Genomic DNA, 16,719 nt, shown 5'->3' with positions numbered 1-16,719 from the left:
GTATCAAGACTATATGATTATCTGCATCCAGTATGGTACCAGCGCCGAGTGTGGATGCTCCAGTGTGAGGCTTTGGTGATGTGTCCATGCGTCCTCCAGGAGGCATTCCCCGGTGTGGGCTCATTTCTGTGTGTGTAGCTATGGTGTGTCCCCCAAGTGCGTCTGGGTCCCACACAGACTCAAGCCGGATACGAGGTCCCGGGCGGGACGCGTTAGGACATTAGCGTCCGCGGCGGGGCGCCCCAGGTGTGCACGGCGGCGTGGTTCCCGGCGCGTGCCCAGGTGTGGGCGGGGTCGGAGCGGGCGGGTACCGCGTCCCGCCTCCAGGGGGCGCCGCCGGGGGCGGCCTCCTGGGGCGGCGGCGCCAGTCTCGCCGGGGATTTCCGCTCGCTGCCTGGTCCTCTCTCACCGACGGCGCCGCGCTCTGCGGCAGGTGAGGCGCTGGAAGTGGGGCGAGTTGGGGCTCCTGTCCCCGCTCCCTCCGCGCGGGGGCTCTGGGGACTCGGGCGTCGCTCCCTGCGGGGCGCGTTGCGTCCGGGCCGAGTGCGGTGCCCGCGGCAGCCGGGCACGGGGAGGGGAGGCCGGGGACCGAGCGTGGCCGTGAAGGGGCCGCGGGCGGCCTGCGGGACCAGCCGGCGAGGAGGGGACATCGGGCCGCGAAACGCGCTCCCAGAGCGGCTGCGCGCGGCGTGACGCGGGTGCCCCCGTCAGAGTTGGCGAGGGCGGGAAAAGTTAGGGACTGCCAGCAGGTGTGGACGCTGCCGGTTCCTAATAAGCAAAGAGCGATGATTATCCCGGAGGTCGTTTGAAAAGGATATCTCAGGTGAACGAAGGTAGCCGTGTTCAAAAATGCTGCTTTTAATTTCACAGGTTCCTGTTTGTGAGGAAACTGAAAGCTGCCAGAGCAATCTGAAATTTCTGGCATTTGTCAGTTTATGACCTTAGGTTTCTTTGGAGCTGTTAGTGACACATGTGAATCTCAGGGAGGAATTTCTCCTGCTCCCTTGATTCCGAAGTCTGGCTTATTGCTATTTCACTGTATTGGCCAGAAATAACTCCGTAACTGCACTTGAAACCCTGTATAGGCGCGTGGTTAAAAACAAAAAACAAAAAACAACATACCTTCTTGACTCCAAGCTTGCTTTGTTAATATTGAACTGATCAGAAAACTCCTGAGACTTGCAGCCACTTTTTGAAAAGCAGATACTTCGTTTTGCCACCTGTCCTAGGGAGAAATCACGTGTTAAAAACTAAAGGACATCTCTAAATCTGTTGGGTTGACCTATATGAGGTGTAGGTCGCACACCGTCAGTCCGTCTGTACTTTTTCCTATAACTGAAGACTGTTCTCCCCGGTCTCATTCACTTTATTGAAATGCTAATATGGGGAGCTCCTGCAGTTTGCCCTTGTTTTCCCAAAATGCCTTGTTTTCCTGAACTGGCTCCCCAGAGAAGCTAGAAGTTCCTGAATAAGCGGACTACCCTGGTAGAGAGCATTTGTATTTCAAAAGCTGAGTTTGTGAGGTTAAATTAATTTCTTAATTTTTGTTTGGAGATATTTTGGACTAATTGACCTTGCTCACCAGGGTCTTAACTGTTAGCACCAGACCTAGAGAGAGAGGGACTCCTTGTAAGAAGGGGTGAAGGGGGGGGGGGCGTGCCTTTAGAGAAGACTCTACTTTTTTTCTTTTTTATTAAAGCAAATGCAAAAGCAGAGGGATAGTACAGTGAACTTCCACATATCTATCAAATAGATTGGACAGTTTGTTAAAGCAGTTTCTTTGGCCACATCTGCTTCATCTTCTTCGTTGTTGGAAGCAGTTTCAATTCCAGACACCGTATCAGGTCACCCTTAAATAGTGCATTATGCGCCTCCAACAAAAGGGCTTTTTCCTGTATAACCTTAACACCGTTGTCACCTCCTGATCATATTGGCAATAATTCCACAATGGTTTCTAAGACCCAGTCCACAAAGTTCCTTGATTGCCTCAAAAATGTGCTTACTTTTACTGTTAGTTTGTGTGAATTGGAATCCATACAAGATCCACAAATATCTGTTGTGTCTTAATTTAGGACAGGGGTTCAGCAGACTTTGTAAAAAAAAGGGGGGGGGGCAGATACTAACTCCTTTAGGCTCTGAGGGCCATGTGGTCTCAGTTGCAACTACCCAACTGTGTGATCCCCAAAAGGTAGCTATAGATGATGTGTGTACATGAATGAGCATGGGTGCATTCCAATATACTTTTGTTTTCATGACTTGAAAAAAAAATTTTTTTAATGTTTATTTCTGAGACAGAGAGAGACAGAGCACGAGTGGGGGAGGGGCAGAGAGAGAGGGAGACACAGAATCAGAAGCAGGCTCCAGGCCCTGAGCTGTCAGCACAGAGCCCAATGCGGGGCTTGAACTCACAGAGTGTGAGATCATGACCTGAGCTGAAATCAGATATCCAACCCACTGAGCCACCCAGGCGCCCCTCATGACTTTTTGTTTGAAACTTCACTGGCAGGCTGGTCTTAAACCAGGGTTGACCCTGGTCTATCACAGCCCCAGTGATTTACTGGTGGCCCTTGGTTGCCTGTAGATGCCTCACATTCTGGATTTATTTGGCTTTTTGTGTGGTGTGGTTTAGCTTGCTCCTCTATCCCCTGTATTTCCTGTGAACTGGAAGTTAGTTCTAAAGGCTTAGGTTAATTAGGTTCCATTTCTCCATTTTTGGCAGGTAAACTTCAGAGGTGGTTTGATTTTTTTTTAAGTTTATTTATTTATTTAGAGAGAGAGTGCATGTGAGCAGGGAGGGACAGAGAGAGAGGGAGAGAGAGAATCCCAAGCAGGCTCTAAGCTGTCAGCACAGAGCCCAACATGGAGCTTGGCCTCATGAACCATGAGATCAAGACCTGAGCCAAAATCAAGAGTTGGACACTTAACCAACTAAGCCACCCAGGTGCCCCTGAATTGTTTTTTAATACAAATTTATGATTTCAAAAGACTCATAAACCCTCATCCAAGAGGCTCAATATTCCTAAATTGGCTTTGCCTGATGGCTGAGAATACACCTTTTTCTTTCTCATCTTATTTTCCTTACTTGAAGAGGATATGGGTGCTATTTCTCAAGGGTGTTGACTACTCTGAATCCTTCTGCCAGGTCAGTGGACACCCTCCTCTGTTCAAGACCCTTGGGAAATGTGGACCACATTTTCCCACTGAATGGAAATACCTTCCTTCTTGGGCCCAGACCCAGGGTTTCAGATGCCATCTAGCAGGGGCTGGGTGGTTTGCTTTTGTTTTTAAGCTCTTTGTCTCTGAAACACTCAACTTTTCTTCACTCATCTTTCTCTTCATCCCCCCAGCAGGACTGAGAGAAGGACACCTGGTTCATGGGCTACTGGTCACACTGTGAGGTGGGGATACTTATCCCGGCGTCCCATTAGGAAGGATTCTGAAGTCAAAAGCTTTGTAGGCTCTCACACTTACTATGGTGCTGGACTCCAAGGTGACCGGGTTTTGAAGAAACAAGTTTACGGGTAAGAATTGTTTTTTCCTTTGTTCTGGAGTGCGTCTTACTCCTAAATCCTAGAGTACCAGAGGAAGTATCTTGACAGTGTCACTTGGAAGTCCTTGCTTTTCTCATGTTTAAGATTAGTAGGTGAAACTCTCTGTTCATCCCTGTACCCATTTTTCCAGATAACGTGGTATTGGCCTTTTTCTTATTGATTTGTAAGAATTCTTTATACATTGGAAATACATACTAATCGTTTGTCATATATGTTACAGCTGTTTCCCCCATTAAAAAAATTTTTTTAATGTTTATTTATTTTAAGAGAGAGAGTAAGTGCACACATGGGAGGGGGAGAGAGAGAGAGAGAGAGAGAGAGAGAGAGAGAGAGAGAATCCCAAGCAGGCTCCAAATTGTCAGTGTGGAGCCCGACACGGGGCTCAAACTCACAAACCGATTGAGATCATGACCTGAGCCGAAATCAAGAGTCGGATGCTTAACTGACTGATCCCCCTGGTGCTCCCTGTTTCCCTCACTTTTTGTATTTTGTTTATAATATTTATGCTCTGCAGAAAATTTAAATATTATATAAGAAAAAAGTTATCAATTTCTCCTTTATAGTTCCCTTGCTTTTTGTTTTGCTTAGAAAGACTTGCCCATTTCAAGATTGTTTTTTTAAAATGTCTTAACACAGGTAAATGAACATGTGATAACTAGGAACATGGAATCCTGTAAAAGAAGAGTAATAAAGGGGGCTCTTTCTACTAGATAATGTAACATTGAATTGATTAAATGTTGGTGTTAAGATTGGCCCTACATTGATAAGTGTTGAAATTGGGATTTGGGTATTTGGGGGATCATTCTACCATTATTCTACCTCTGTATATATTTGACTTCTGATAATAAGAAATTTTCTTAAAAAAAAAAAGAATAGTAGGGGAAAATCATCTTTGTCCCCATTTGTTCATATTCAGCAACTAGTAAGTTTCTCTGTGTTGAACACTGGGGTGTGTTGTGTTAATCAGTACACAGGATCTTGGAACTTAGATTTCTCACATAGGAGACAGATATTAATGTTACGGTCAAGGGCAACAACTCCTGTGTCAGACTACCTGGCTTCAGATCCCAGCTCTGCCCTTACTAGTTGGGTGATTTTGACTTTTCTAATTTAAAAAAATGAGGGATAATAATTATGTCTACCTGATAGGGTAGTTGGAAGGATTGGATCAGAAAACCCGTGAAAATTCCTTCGCATGGCATTAAGTGTTTAGTAGTTGCTCAGTAAATGTAAGCTCTGAAGGAGGAGAATAACTGTAGTCAGGCAGACACTGAGGTGGAGAGGTGTAGGAGTGAATGAGTGTATGGAGTGGGGGTCCTGACCTGCCCTGGGCTGGTTAAGGACGTTTGGGAGCACTTTTCAGAGGAAAAGACCTTTGAGCAGAGATGTGGTATGTGGAATATCTTGTCTTTTTTTTTTTTTTTTTTTTTTTTTAAAGAGAGAGAGAGAGAGAATGTGAATGGGGGAGAGGGACAGAGAGAATCTTAAGCAGATTCTTGCTCAGCGTGGAACCTGACAAGGTTCTCAATCCCATGACCCTGGGATCACGACCTGAGATGAAATCAAGTCTGACACTCAACTGACTGAGTCACCCAGGTGCCCAGGAATATCTTGTCTTTCAAATCGAATGAAAGTGTCCTTCATTGGTGAAGTGAGAGGGTGGTGGGGTCACAGGCCAAGGCCTAGAGACTAGGAGAGGTGTTTCTTAGTGCCACCAGAACAAGGTGTCACCAACTTCGTGGCTTAAAACAACGCAGATACTTGTCTTATGGTTCTTTAGGTCAGAAGTCAACACGGGTCTCACTGGGCTGAAATCAGGGCATCAGTGAGGCTGTGTCCCCTCTTGGAGATGCTGGGAAGTATCTGTTTTCTAGCCTTTTCCCACTTCCAGAGGCTGCCCACATTCCTTGGTTCACGGGCCCCCTCCCTCCACCTTGAGAGATAGCATTTCGTCCCTTTGTCCCTTCCACCATGGTCACAGTTCTCCCTCTGCTCCCAGCCAGGAAAGCTCCTCCAGTTTTGAGGACTCATGTTCATTAGATTGGGCCCATTTGGATAATCCAGGATAATTTCTGCATCTTAAGGCCCTTAACATTAATCACATCAGTCAAGTCCCTTATGCCATGCAAGGTAACATGTTCACAGGCCCTGGGGACCTTTGGGAGGCCTTTATTGAGTCACCTCACCTTATGCTGCAGTAGGCGCTTCAGGGTCAGACATTTGGGACAGTCAGTTACTACCAGGTGCTAATAATTTCCAGGGTGTGGTGCCTCTGCTCTTCCATGCTGAGGCGGTGACTTGAGACTCTTGGGGCCTCTCCTTCAGCATTGGGGAGAGAGGCTTCTGGTTGACAGGAGACAGGCCTGCATGCGAGATGTCCCCCATCGTTGGGAGCTCCACTGAACAGCTGTCAGAACCCTGATCCACTCCTGTGCCCCACCCTTCCCACGGGTCACTCCTGCCTGTGCAGGAGCCTTTTCCCGCTGCAGCTCTTTAACCTTTATTTTCTCTGCTATTTTTGCCTGTGTAATTGTCTTTGCCCACTAGCCTTAAACACTGTCAGACTATTTTAAACAGAATTCATGCTAAAATATTTAGTATTTTCTCATATATTAACTCTGTTTAGAAGAGAACCACACCTTCCCCTTTTAATTCCCCCATAGTATCTTCCACATAATAGACCACCAGTAAGAAAGAAATTTCCAGTCGGTTGACAGTGTTTTTGGGACTCTGATATTTTGAGTTATGTCAGAATAAATTGGAGTGACAAAGAATAAATAAGAACTTCTCCTATTCTGATTCTCCTTGTGTTCATGTTTACTGCATCTGTTTTTAAACTTTTGAGTATTAATTACCTCCTCCTGCTGTTGTCACCTGCACTTAGGAGTATGCAGCAGAGAAGTTCGTGAAAATCATTAATATTTCTACATCTTAGGTTGGTTTTACTAATTTATGAGTATTAAATGAGATTTGAAAAACATTCTTTAAGCCATTTCTCATGCCATTATTGAGCCCTTATTGTGAGAAGAATCACAACTGCCTGTTTTAAATTACTCTTTCTGCCTCAATTTGGTTTTCTATAAAGTTAGATACAGATTATAAAAGCCTAATAAAAACTATAAGGAGAAATCACAGTTGACTTTTGAACAACATGGGTTTGAACTGTGTAAGTCCGCTTATATGCAGCCTTATTAAAAAAATAAATAAAGTGTTATAAATGTATTTTTTCTTCCTCAAGATTTTCTAAATAACATTTTCTTTTTTCTAGCTTACTTTATTGTAAGAATACAGTATATAATACATACAGCATACAAAATATGTGCTAATTGACACATGCTATCACTAAGGTTTCTGGACAACATGAAGCTATTAGTAGTTAAGTTTTGGGAGTCAGAAGGTATACTCTAATATTTCAAATACAGGGTGTTGGCACGCCCCCAACCCCGGCATTGTTCAAAGGTCAACTGTAGTGTATCTTATAAGTGAATAAAAAACAGTTAAATGGCATTTTGGGGAGTATTTACAAAGACGAAGTCACTGGTTTTTTGTTTGTTTTTTTTCCCTCTCTGTCAGTGTTTTATTATGAATGTTTCCAGCCATACTCAAAAGTAGAATACAGTAAACCTTCATGAAACAACACAGCATCAGAAATGCATGCACCATCCTGGCTTTGCCACACTTGTTCCATTAGCCCTTCTCCCTTTGGTTTTTTTTTTTTGAGTTTTTGTTTATTTGCTTACTTCTGAAGAATTCTGAAGCCAATACCAGAAACTGTGCCATTTTATCACTATTTTAGTACGATTTTTTTTTTTAAGTTTAGTTTAAAAAACTACAGTCCTTCCTAACAATGAACAAAAAATCCTTAATATCTTCCAATAATGTATTTAGATGAGATTGGGCGCATTCAGGGTGGTATTGCTATAGATTCTAATACTGTATTCAAATATCCCCATTTGCCTAAAAAGGTATGTGCGGTTGATTTATTCAAACCAGGGTCAAAACAAAGCCCACTCATTGTATTTGATTTATACATCTCCTAAGTCTCTTTTAATAAATAATTGATGTATTCCAGGCATTAGCTTAATTCAGAGTTCTCATTACTTTTCCCTCTTATTTTTAACTCTGTTTTAGAGTAGTCACATACTCTCATACTTTTATTCACTATTATTAGAATTTATATAAAGTAAAATTGGCCTTTTTTGTTGTATAATTCTGAGTTTTAAAGTTGATTAATTCATGTAACCATCATCACAGTCCTTTTACATTACAGAGCATTTCCATCACCAAAAAAAAAAAAAAAAAAGCCGGAAAACAAAACCAAAAACTACCAGAGGACCAAAACATCCCTCATTCTGGCCCATTGTAAGTCAAACCCTCACTCTTCCCCTAATTGCTGCAACCTTTGATCTGGTTTCCATCTTGATAAGTTTTACCTTTTCTAGAATGTCACATAAATGAAATTAAATAGTTTGCAACCTTTGAGACTACCTTCTTTCACTCAGACGTCTTTGAGGTTCTTCCATGTGTGTATTCTTTTTATTGCCGGGTAGTGTACTCCATCTTCCAGACATACCCCAGTTTATGTATATTCACTGTTGAAGGATATTGGACTCTTTACAGTTTGGGGAGATTGTGAGTAAAGCTGCTATAAATATTTGTACATAGGTTTTTATGTGGTCGAAATTTTTCATCTTTTTAGAGCAAATCCCCAGGAGCAAAATGGCTGGGTAATATGGTAAGTGTGTACTTAACTTTTGAAGAAACTGCTAAACTTTTCTAGAGTGGCTGCATCCCGACCATTTTGCATCTCAGCCACCTATGTGTGAGAGTTCCAGTTGCTCCATATTTTTGTCAGCACTTGATACTATCAGTTTTTTTTTTTATTTGAGCCCACCTAATAGGTGTGTTGTTTTTTTTTTATTATTTAATTTCAGATTTTTGAGCACAATAGACCATTATTTTAATAATTAAATTTATTTTATATACCTGTTATAAAAATAATTATTTCTGGTTTTCTGGTGATATTCCATATTTAAATGTGGTAAATATTCTCTATGGAAAATAATTAAAACCAGAATGTTATTTAGGTAGGAGACTTTCTTAAGTCTCACTAGTTGAATCATCATATTTGGCAAAGATTAACAGAATAGTGTCTGAATGCAGGATGCGTTTTGCAGTGATCCCTTCATTATATGCATCTTGTGTGTGTCTCATTCCTATTTTACAAATAGTAACCGATAGTGCCATGACTGCTTTTGCCATCAATTTTATGCTAGATTAGATTGTTCAGTGAATAGTAAGTTACATGAGACAACTGGACGTAAGTAAAGAGTAATTTCTTTGAATGCCTTTTAGCTACAGTGAACACTGTTGTAGTTTAAAAATGGACTGCTCCTGGGGTGCCTGGGTGGTGTAGTCGCTTAAGCGTCTGACTCTTGATCTCAGCTCAGGTCATGATCTCACAGTTTGTGAGTCTGAGCCCCACATCGGGCTCTGCGCTGATGGTGCAGAGCCTGCTTGGGATTCCATCTCTCCTCCTCTCTGTCTCTTCCCAACTTGTGCTCTCTCTATCTCTCAAAATAAATACATAAACTTAAAAATTTTTTAAATAAAAAATAATAAAATAAAAATGGACTGCTCCCATGTATCTGAAGCAGTAGTGAAAACTTGCCTTTAAATACTTTTTTTTTTAATTTAAGCATATTAAGCTCAAGGAAGAAAACCATTTGAAATTTGTGAAATAAAGATCATATGCCTCTTTTTGGATGACTTAGGGACCATAGTCACTGGTCTCTATTGCTTGAAAGTGTGCAGTTGCTTCCTAGATTAAAGTACCTAAATTTCACTGCTAATGTTGTTGTCCCTCACTCCTTGAATTAGATGAAACTATGGGAAGTCTCAGGGTGCACAGGTCATTGCTATGAGATAGCCCTATCAAGTCTCACCCATTAGCTGCCATAGTTTGAGCTTCAGGTTGGTAGAATCATTTGAACAGTGGAAATTACTGTCATCTAGGATCTCCCTGTTTCCTTTCTGAAAAGTTGCTTAGACTTGTTGACAGACCTTCCTTTGTAATGCAGGGGCATTAGAAAGAAGAACTGAGCCTGATGTGAAGAAAAAAGATGGAGGACAAGTTGCCAGATGGGCTTCGGGGGGTTGTTGTGGTATGAAACCTAAGAGGCCAAATATTAGGGAAATGTAGTTCAAAATGTATAGAAATGGGATGAGTTTCTGTAGCTAAGTCATTTTTGGTTTAAAACTAACGTAGTAGTTGGATTGGAATTTGGATTGGAATAAATAAAAAATAATGAAGGATTAGTAAGGTTGTTACCTCCATGGGACCCAAGTCTTTATTTTGTTTAAAAAAATTATTATAGATGTTCTTTAAACTTTATTCCTGTTGACATTAATAAGGTCCTATAAATGTGCATATATATGGGGAAGTGGAGGAAGGGATAATAGACGGGTATTGGGGTCTTAAATTGGGGTTTTAGAATACCAGACTAATACACCTGCTGCCCCCTGGTGGCAGCGTATTAAATAGTGACGTTCAGAGGTGAGGAATTCTGGAGAGCTGAGTTGGTTGTATAAGAGGATTATAGGGGGAATCAGGAGATGTTTTCTCTTTCCAGCTCTGTTCATAATTACTATCCATATGACCTTAGTTAAATCATTTAGTTTGATTACCTTTTATTTTATAAGTTTCTTCCAGCTTTCACATCTTACAATTCTCTGATGGTAATAGCACATATTATGTACTAAAAGATGTGAAGTTCCACTTTTTCCATTAGCAGCTGAATCCTAACATATCCTATATATTTGTTTAAGAAAGCATACTCTAGAGTAACTCCTGAGGCACGATACAGATTCAGCTCTGGGCAGCAGACTGCATAGGCTATCTGTAGCACAGTCCATAATTAATCAGTGTGACGATCTTGCATTATTATGAAAGCTCACAAGTTACATCATTTAAAAAATAATTTTTATTGTGGTTAAAAAAATAACATAAACTTTACTATCTTAACCATTTTTAAGTATACACTTCAATAGTGTTAAGTATATTCAGTGTTGTACAACATACCTCCAAAACTGTTACTTCTTGTAAAACTGAAACTGTGTACCCATTAGACAGCAACCCCCTACACTCCCCCTGCCCCTAGCAACCACCATGCTACTCTCTGTCTCTATGAATTTGACTATTCTAGGTACCTCATGTAAGTGGAATCATACAGTATTTGTCTTTTTGTGACTAGTTTCTTTCATTTAGCATGATGTTCCTAAGGCGAATCCAAATTGTAGCACGTGACAGGATTTCTTTCCTTTAAGGCTGAATATTTGTATGTAGATACATTTTACTTCTCCATTCATCTATTGACAGACTCTTGGATTACTTCCACTTCTTTGCTATTGTGAATAATGCTGCAATGAACCAAGGATATGCTGCATTTTTAGTATACAGTGTTTACTAATGCAGAGAGGGTTTATATAATTTTTACATGCATAAAAGGTTAAATTTCATTATAAAAACACCATTCAACCATGCTAAATAACTAGGATATAGCTTTTTGTGTGGATGAGTAAGTTAAAAAAGGAATTAACATTTATCGAACATACAAACTGTATGTCAGGCACTTTTGTATCTGTGATCCATTCTATTGTTTAGTGCTTACAGTAATTCTGTGATTTACCCTTCTCTTGGGAGGGGACTAATACTTATTAAAATCACTGTGTACCAGAATTTTTATATACGTTATCTCATATAATCTTCATACATTAACCCTTGAGGTGTGCTTTAGTATCCCTGATGTAACTGAGGTTCAGAGATATGAAACACCTTGAACAAGGTCACATAGCTAAAAGGTAGCAGAGTTTTACCTGAGTACAAAGTGAAACATGTCTGTTTCAGATGTGTTCGACATATACCATACTTTCTCCTGCTTTCAGAAATAACACTATACATCTATGATCTGAAAGATGTTGGAACAATATCAAGATTACACTGCTATAATAATTTATAAATAGAAACACTTCTGTAGTGCCTTTCCATTAAATAACAGTCTTTGGGTTTTCCTTGCAGAGAAACAGCATCGATTCAGATGAATTCATCTGAAATGTATCAAGGCTTACCTCCTGGGGCATTTTGCAAAATAAACCTTCCTAGGACTTCCAAAAGAGTGGTTCTCTTGTGCCAGTCCCCCCATTTCTGAGGTTATCTTCCATGTGTTATTTTCCCCTTTTTCTTTCTCCCTTTCCTTTGATGTGGCAGATAGCTAGGACCGTTTTCACCACTTTCTGCTCCCACCTCTCTTGAACGCTGTGCTGCTTGGGTTTGGAGTTTTGATCTGGTCCTTGCATAGTGTTTTTTCACAGGTAAAGGGTTATAAAATGTCCTCATAGGTGGTGGTTTTCTTGGTGAGTCAGTAAGCTCTTGGAAAGGCCCATTGCAACATGGGATTTTTCGACTAACAGAGATGTAGTGGTATAGCATCCGAGCAGCCACTTAAGATTCTCTAAGAGTTCCTGTGCACTTAGGATGACTTACATTGGTAATTTACAAGCCTAGTGATAGGTGAGGCTCAGGAATGCTTCCAAGATTCATTCAAGGCCTTCGATAATTCCTGAAAGCAGGATGTTATCCAGTAAATAAAGAAAATGAGAGTGGCAGAAATTGTGGTCACCACCAAATGTCCAATGTCTCCTTCCTTAGTTCCTGATCTGCAGTTTTATTCTGAGTGACCATGTCCCTCAAGTTATGGTAAAAAACAGGAAGGAGAAATGTGTGAGACTTCTGGCAAGTTTTGCAAAGAAACCTGAGTCAGTGAGGTTGCTCCTGTTCCTCACCCTGCCCTTCATAGTTCCTATTACTTCGTATGAAGATATTATGGCCAGTGTAATGGCAGCCATCTTTTCTCCTAAGAGGACCTTAAGAATGGAAGCCATCTGTTAGCAGTGACACCGAGGAGCCTGGTGTGCTGGCTTACACAAATGGCCACAAATTCTTTCTATTCTCTTGTGTGTGCACCTGTGCAGGGCACCTTTGCAGCCCCTCCCATAAAGGGAAGAAGTCACCATCTCCACCCCTAAACCTAGCACGGGGAGTCCCAGGCTGAGTGGGGTGAGTAGACTGCCCTTTTAGAGGGTTATCTCGATGTGGGCTGTCAGAGCCTGAGCGGCAAGAGGAGAGTTTATGTGCAGGGAAGATGGTTGTGACTGAAATTGGAAATTAGTTACATATGGAAGGATTGATCATGTAATTAACTGTACCAAAGATCATATGAGCCAGTTATGCCACTGTTGAAGGGAGTTGTCAGTACAGAAATGTCAAGAACTAGGATGAACCGTGTGGTGGTATGGATTGGGTCAGGTGTGTGAGTGTGAACTCATGGTTTTCAATACGTATGGATATAAATGTGTGTGTGTGTGTGTGTGTATAGATAGATATAGATATATAGATATAGATATATGTGTACATAGTCTACTGAGGGAGCCTCTTGGGCAGATAACACTGCAAGAACAATAAGCACACCTCACACCTAGATCTTGGCTTCTAAATACCAACTAACAGGTGGAAACTAGGGCTCCTTGGAGAAATGGCTGGTTCCAGGCCTGGGGCAGAGAAAGTCCAAGATGAATGTGGAACATCTTGTGCCAGAAAGCAAGGAAATGCATTCTTAGGACTCAGTGACAGAAACAGTTCTGCCCACAAGGGAGGATTACACAGGGGAGATGATGTTTGAAGTGACCTGGGAATCTTGAAGGATGAGTAGGATTTTGCCAGGCAGCATGTTGAGGAAGGAAGAAGTTCCTTAGGGGCAATGGCAGCCTTATGAGCAAAGAGGGGGTCAGATTATACCTGCCACAGAGCAGTGTAAGGCATGGCCTAGATATGGCCGGAGAGAAAGATACAGCTGGACACTGATTGTCCTGTGTGAGCCACGTGCAGAAACTTAGGCTTGACCCTTTAGAATTTGTTGTCTAGAGCTGCATAACAAATTATCCTTAACATCAGTGGCTGCAGACAACATGCATTATCCCCCATTTTCTGCAGGTGAGAATCTGGGAGATGCTTGGCTCGTGGCTCTAGCTCAGGGTCTTCAGCAGGCTGCAGACAGGGTGTGGGCTGGGGCTGTGGTCATCTCCCAGCTGCCTGGAGGAGTATCTGAGCTCACTCATGTGACAGCCAGCAGGCCTTGGGGCCTTTCTGGCTGTCGGCAGAGACCTCAGCTCCTCTCCACATGGGTGTCTCCTTAGGGAGTCTCACAGCATGGCAGCTGGCTTCCCTGACAGCGAGGGGTCTGAGGGAAAGAGTGTACCAGAGAGCCCTCCAGACGGAAGGCACAGTCTGTTTAAAACCTAATCTCAGAAGTAACATCCCATCACATCCTCTGTATTGTGTTCATTTGAATCAAGTCACTAAAGCTAGCCTTTGCACAAGGGGCATGAATCACACAGGGACACTGTCAGTAGGGGAGAGGATCATTAGGGTCATCTGAGGGGGCCCCTCAGAGCCCAGGCTGGGAAACGGGGAGGGGCACGGTCTTGCATGCAGTTGCAGGTGGGGGTGGTGAGGGCAAGCCTGGGGCAGTGAGACCATTTAGGAGGTGGCCATCCATGTGGGCAAGGAGAGGCCTTGTCATCAGTAGCTGGGAGCAGTTGGAGTGAGAGGAAAGAGGGCTTAGGTCACCAGGCGGTGCCGATGCCTCCAGATTATGTGTGTGCACCCAGCCGCAGCAGGCATCATCTTCAGAAACTTGTGATGAGATGCCTGCTGTTTGAAAAAACACCAATGCTTTCTTATTACTTGCTGTTAAGCAGATTGGTTCATGGACTTCAGTGGGTGGAAACCAGCTTCTGCAGAGAGGGCTTTGCAGGATCCCTTTGCTGCCAGGAAACAAGTGGGAGCTGCTGGGACATTACCTCATTTTAAAGCACATGCTCAGGCTGTGGGAGCTCGGCTGTAATCCCTTCAGTTTTATCTCACACATGTTCTCCACCCACACTGTTATTTGGTAGTGAAATGACACATGAAGGTTGCTTGGGTTTGAGGGCAGGCTGAGGGCAGGCTGAACTGTACCAGGCTCTACAGTTCTAGCGGATCCCTCTTGGAGGTCAACGCTGTGATCTTTACTGAGGACATCTGAAGGATGGCTTCTCCTTCCTGACATCTCCCCTTTGTTTGAAGTTTGACCTGAACACCAGCCAGTTACTTTAAAGAGTGATGTTTCCACAGAGATTTTGTATTTTGTATTTCAGGTGTGTCATCAGCAAGCCAACGTAAACAAGATTACCTGCACATTGGGGAAGTAGATGTGCATAAGTAGTGGGCACAGGGTCATAGGATTGGGGAGGGGGAGGTAGACAGGCCATCACTTGTGAAACCCTATATGTGGAGAAAAAGTATTTCAGGTTTACTTCACTCTAGTCTTTTCCTAGCATCATTATGTTCAAAGTTAAAAACAAGCATAGAGACCATCCATTAACCCCGAGTGATTCCTGGGAATGCGGCCATCTGGGAGAGTGGTAAAGTCATGCTTCTGGAAGGTGTGAACTGGGACCCTGCTTCCTTCCCCCATGAAAGGCTGGCTGCCACCACCCTGGGGCACACCCAGCACAGAGCCTGTATAGCCCTGTACTGTGTTATGCTGCTGACACCAGGTGTTGAAAGTTAAAAATGGAATTTATTCCACATGTTTAAAATGGTTATTCCTGTTGCTTAATACTTGCACTTAAGGCTGACCTTGAATCATAAGTGAGTGAAAACATGATGCTCTTAGAAAATTTGTATTCAGTAATAGTGTTTAGGAAACAGTTTCATAGTTACATAAAATGATGGGGCAATTTAAAGGGCTAATGTGTATTAAACTTGGAAAAGACCACCTTTTACTTATCTTGAGATCTTTTTATATCATCTTTACTTTTATGTATTTTGTCTTCCTTTTTGTGTAACTTGGACACTTGAAGCATTTTATTTTTTAAAAGATACAGGTTTCTATACATGTGAAATCTTTAATATTTGGAAAAATTGTTTTTCTGGTTAATTGAACTTTCCATATAGCTGAAGGTTAAGCAAAAATCTTTTCTAGAAAATCTTGTGAATCAGTGTTTTTATAGTGTACAAAAAATAATGAAGCCTCTTTAACCCAAAAGTTAGTAATTCTACAGTAGCATCAGCATAAAACTGAAGGACCTTACAGTAGGCAAGATATGGAAACAACCTAAGTGTCTGTCAACAGATGATAAAGTGTGTATAATATTCCATTACAAATGGAATTATATAGGGGCGCCTGGGTGGCTCAGTCGGTTGAGTGTCTGACTTTGGCTCAGGTCATGATCTCACAGTCTGTGAGTTCGAGCCCCGCATCGGGCTCTGTGCTGACAGCTCAGAGCCTGGAGCCTGTTTCAGATTCTGTGTCTCCCTCTCTCTCTGACCCTCCTCCGTTCATGCTCTGTCTCTCTCTGTCTCAAAAATAAACGTTAAAAAAAACAAACAAATGGAATTATATATATATATATATATATATACATATATATATATAACATAATGGAATTTTATGTATGTACTATCATTCATATTATGTATACTATATTCATATCATATGTATATTATTCAACCATAAAAAAAAAAGAAGGAAATCCTGATATTTGCAACAACATGGATGAACCTAGGGATGTTATGCTAAGTGAAATAAGCCAAGCACAGAATGATCAATACTGTATAGTATCACTTATATGTGGACTCTGAAAGTGTTGAACTCATAGAAGCAGAGAGTAGAATGCTGGTTGCCAAGGTCTGGGGGGGAGAGGGGAATGGAAGGTGGTGGTCTCAGGACACAGAATTCCAGCTGTGATATCAATACACTGTAGGGAGCTAACATGCAGCATGGTGACTATCATTATACTGTATCGTATTCTTAAAATTTGCTAAGAGACTTGGGGCGCCTGGGTGGCGCAGTCGGTTAAGCGTCCGACTTCAGCCAGGTCACGATCTCGCGGTCCGGGAGTTCGAGCCCCGCGTCGGGCTCTGGGCTGATGGCTCGGAGCCTGGAGCCTGTTTCCGATTCTGTGTCTCCCTCTCTCTCTCTGCCCCTTCCCCGTTCATGCTCTGTCTCTCTCTGTCCCCAAAATAAATAAACGTTGAAAAAAAAAATTTTTTTTTTTAAATTTGCTA

The 16,719-nt window shown here is 42.2% G+C and overlaps 1 protein-coding gene across 4 annotated transcripts in view; it reads left to right on the top strand.

Annotated features, from left to right (window-relative positions):
• The first annotated feature begins 464 nt into the window (after positions 1-464).
• GGACT (gamma-glutamylamine cyclotransferase) overlaps positions 465-16,719 on the top strand; it is a 47,246-nt gene continuing 30,991 nt past the window's right edge. For 2 of the 4 annotated variants that reach the window (XM_043582517.1, XM_043582480.1), the window contains exons 1-2: positions 465-833; positions 3,348-3,521. The gene's annotated coding sequence lies outside the window, so the exon portion shown is untranslated. The remainder of the gene's footprint in view (positions 834-3,347; positions 3,522-16,719) is intronic. The other 2 variants (XM_043582491.1, XM_043582509.1) reach the window with 2 other exon arrangements.

Source organism: Prionailurus bengalensis, chromosome A1 (assembly GCF_016509475.1).
Source record: "Prionailurus bengalensis isolate Pbe53 chromosome A1, Fcat_Pben_1.1_paternal_pri, whole genome shotgun sequence".
In the NCBI taxonomy this organism is placed as follows: Eukaryota; Metazoa; Chordata; class Mammalia; order Carnivora; family Felidae; genus Prionailurus; species Prionailurus bengalensis.
The sequence above is the reverse complement of the archived record's forward strand: the minus strand, read 5'-3'. Positions and strand labels throughout refer to the sequence as shown.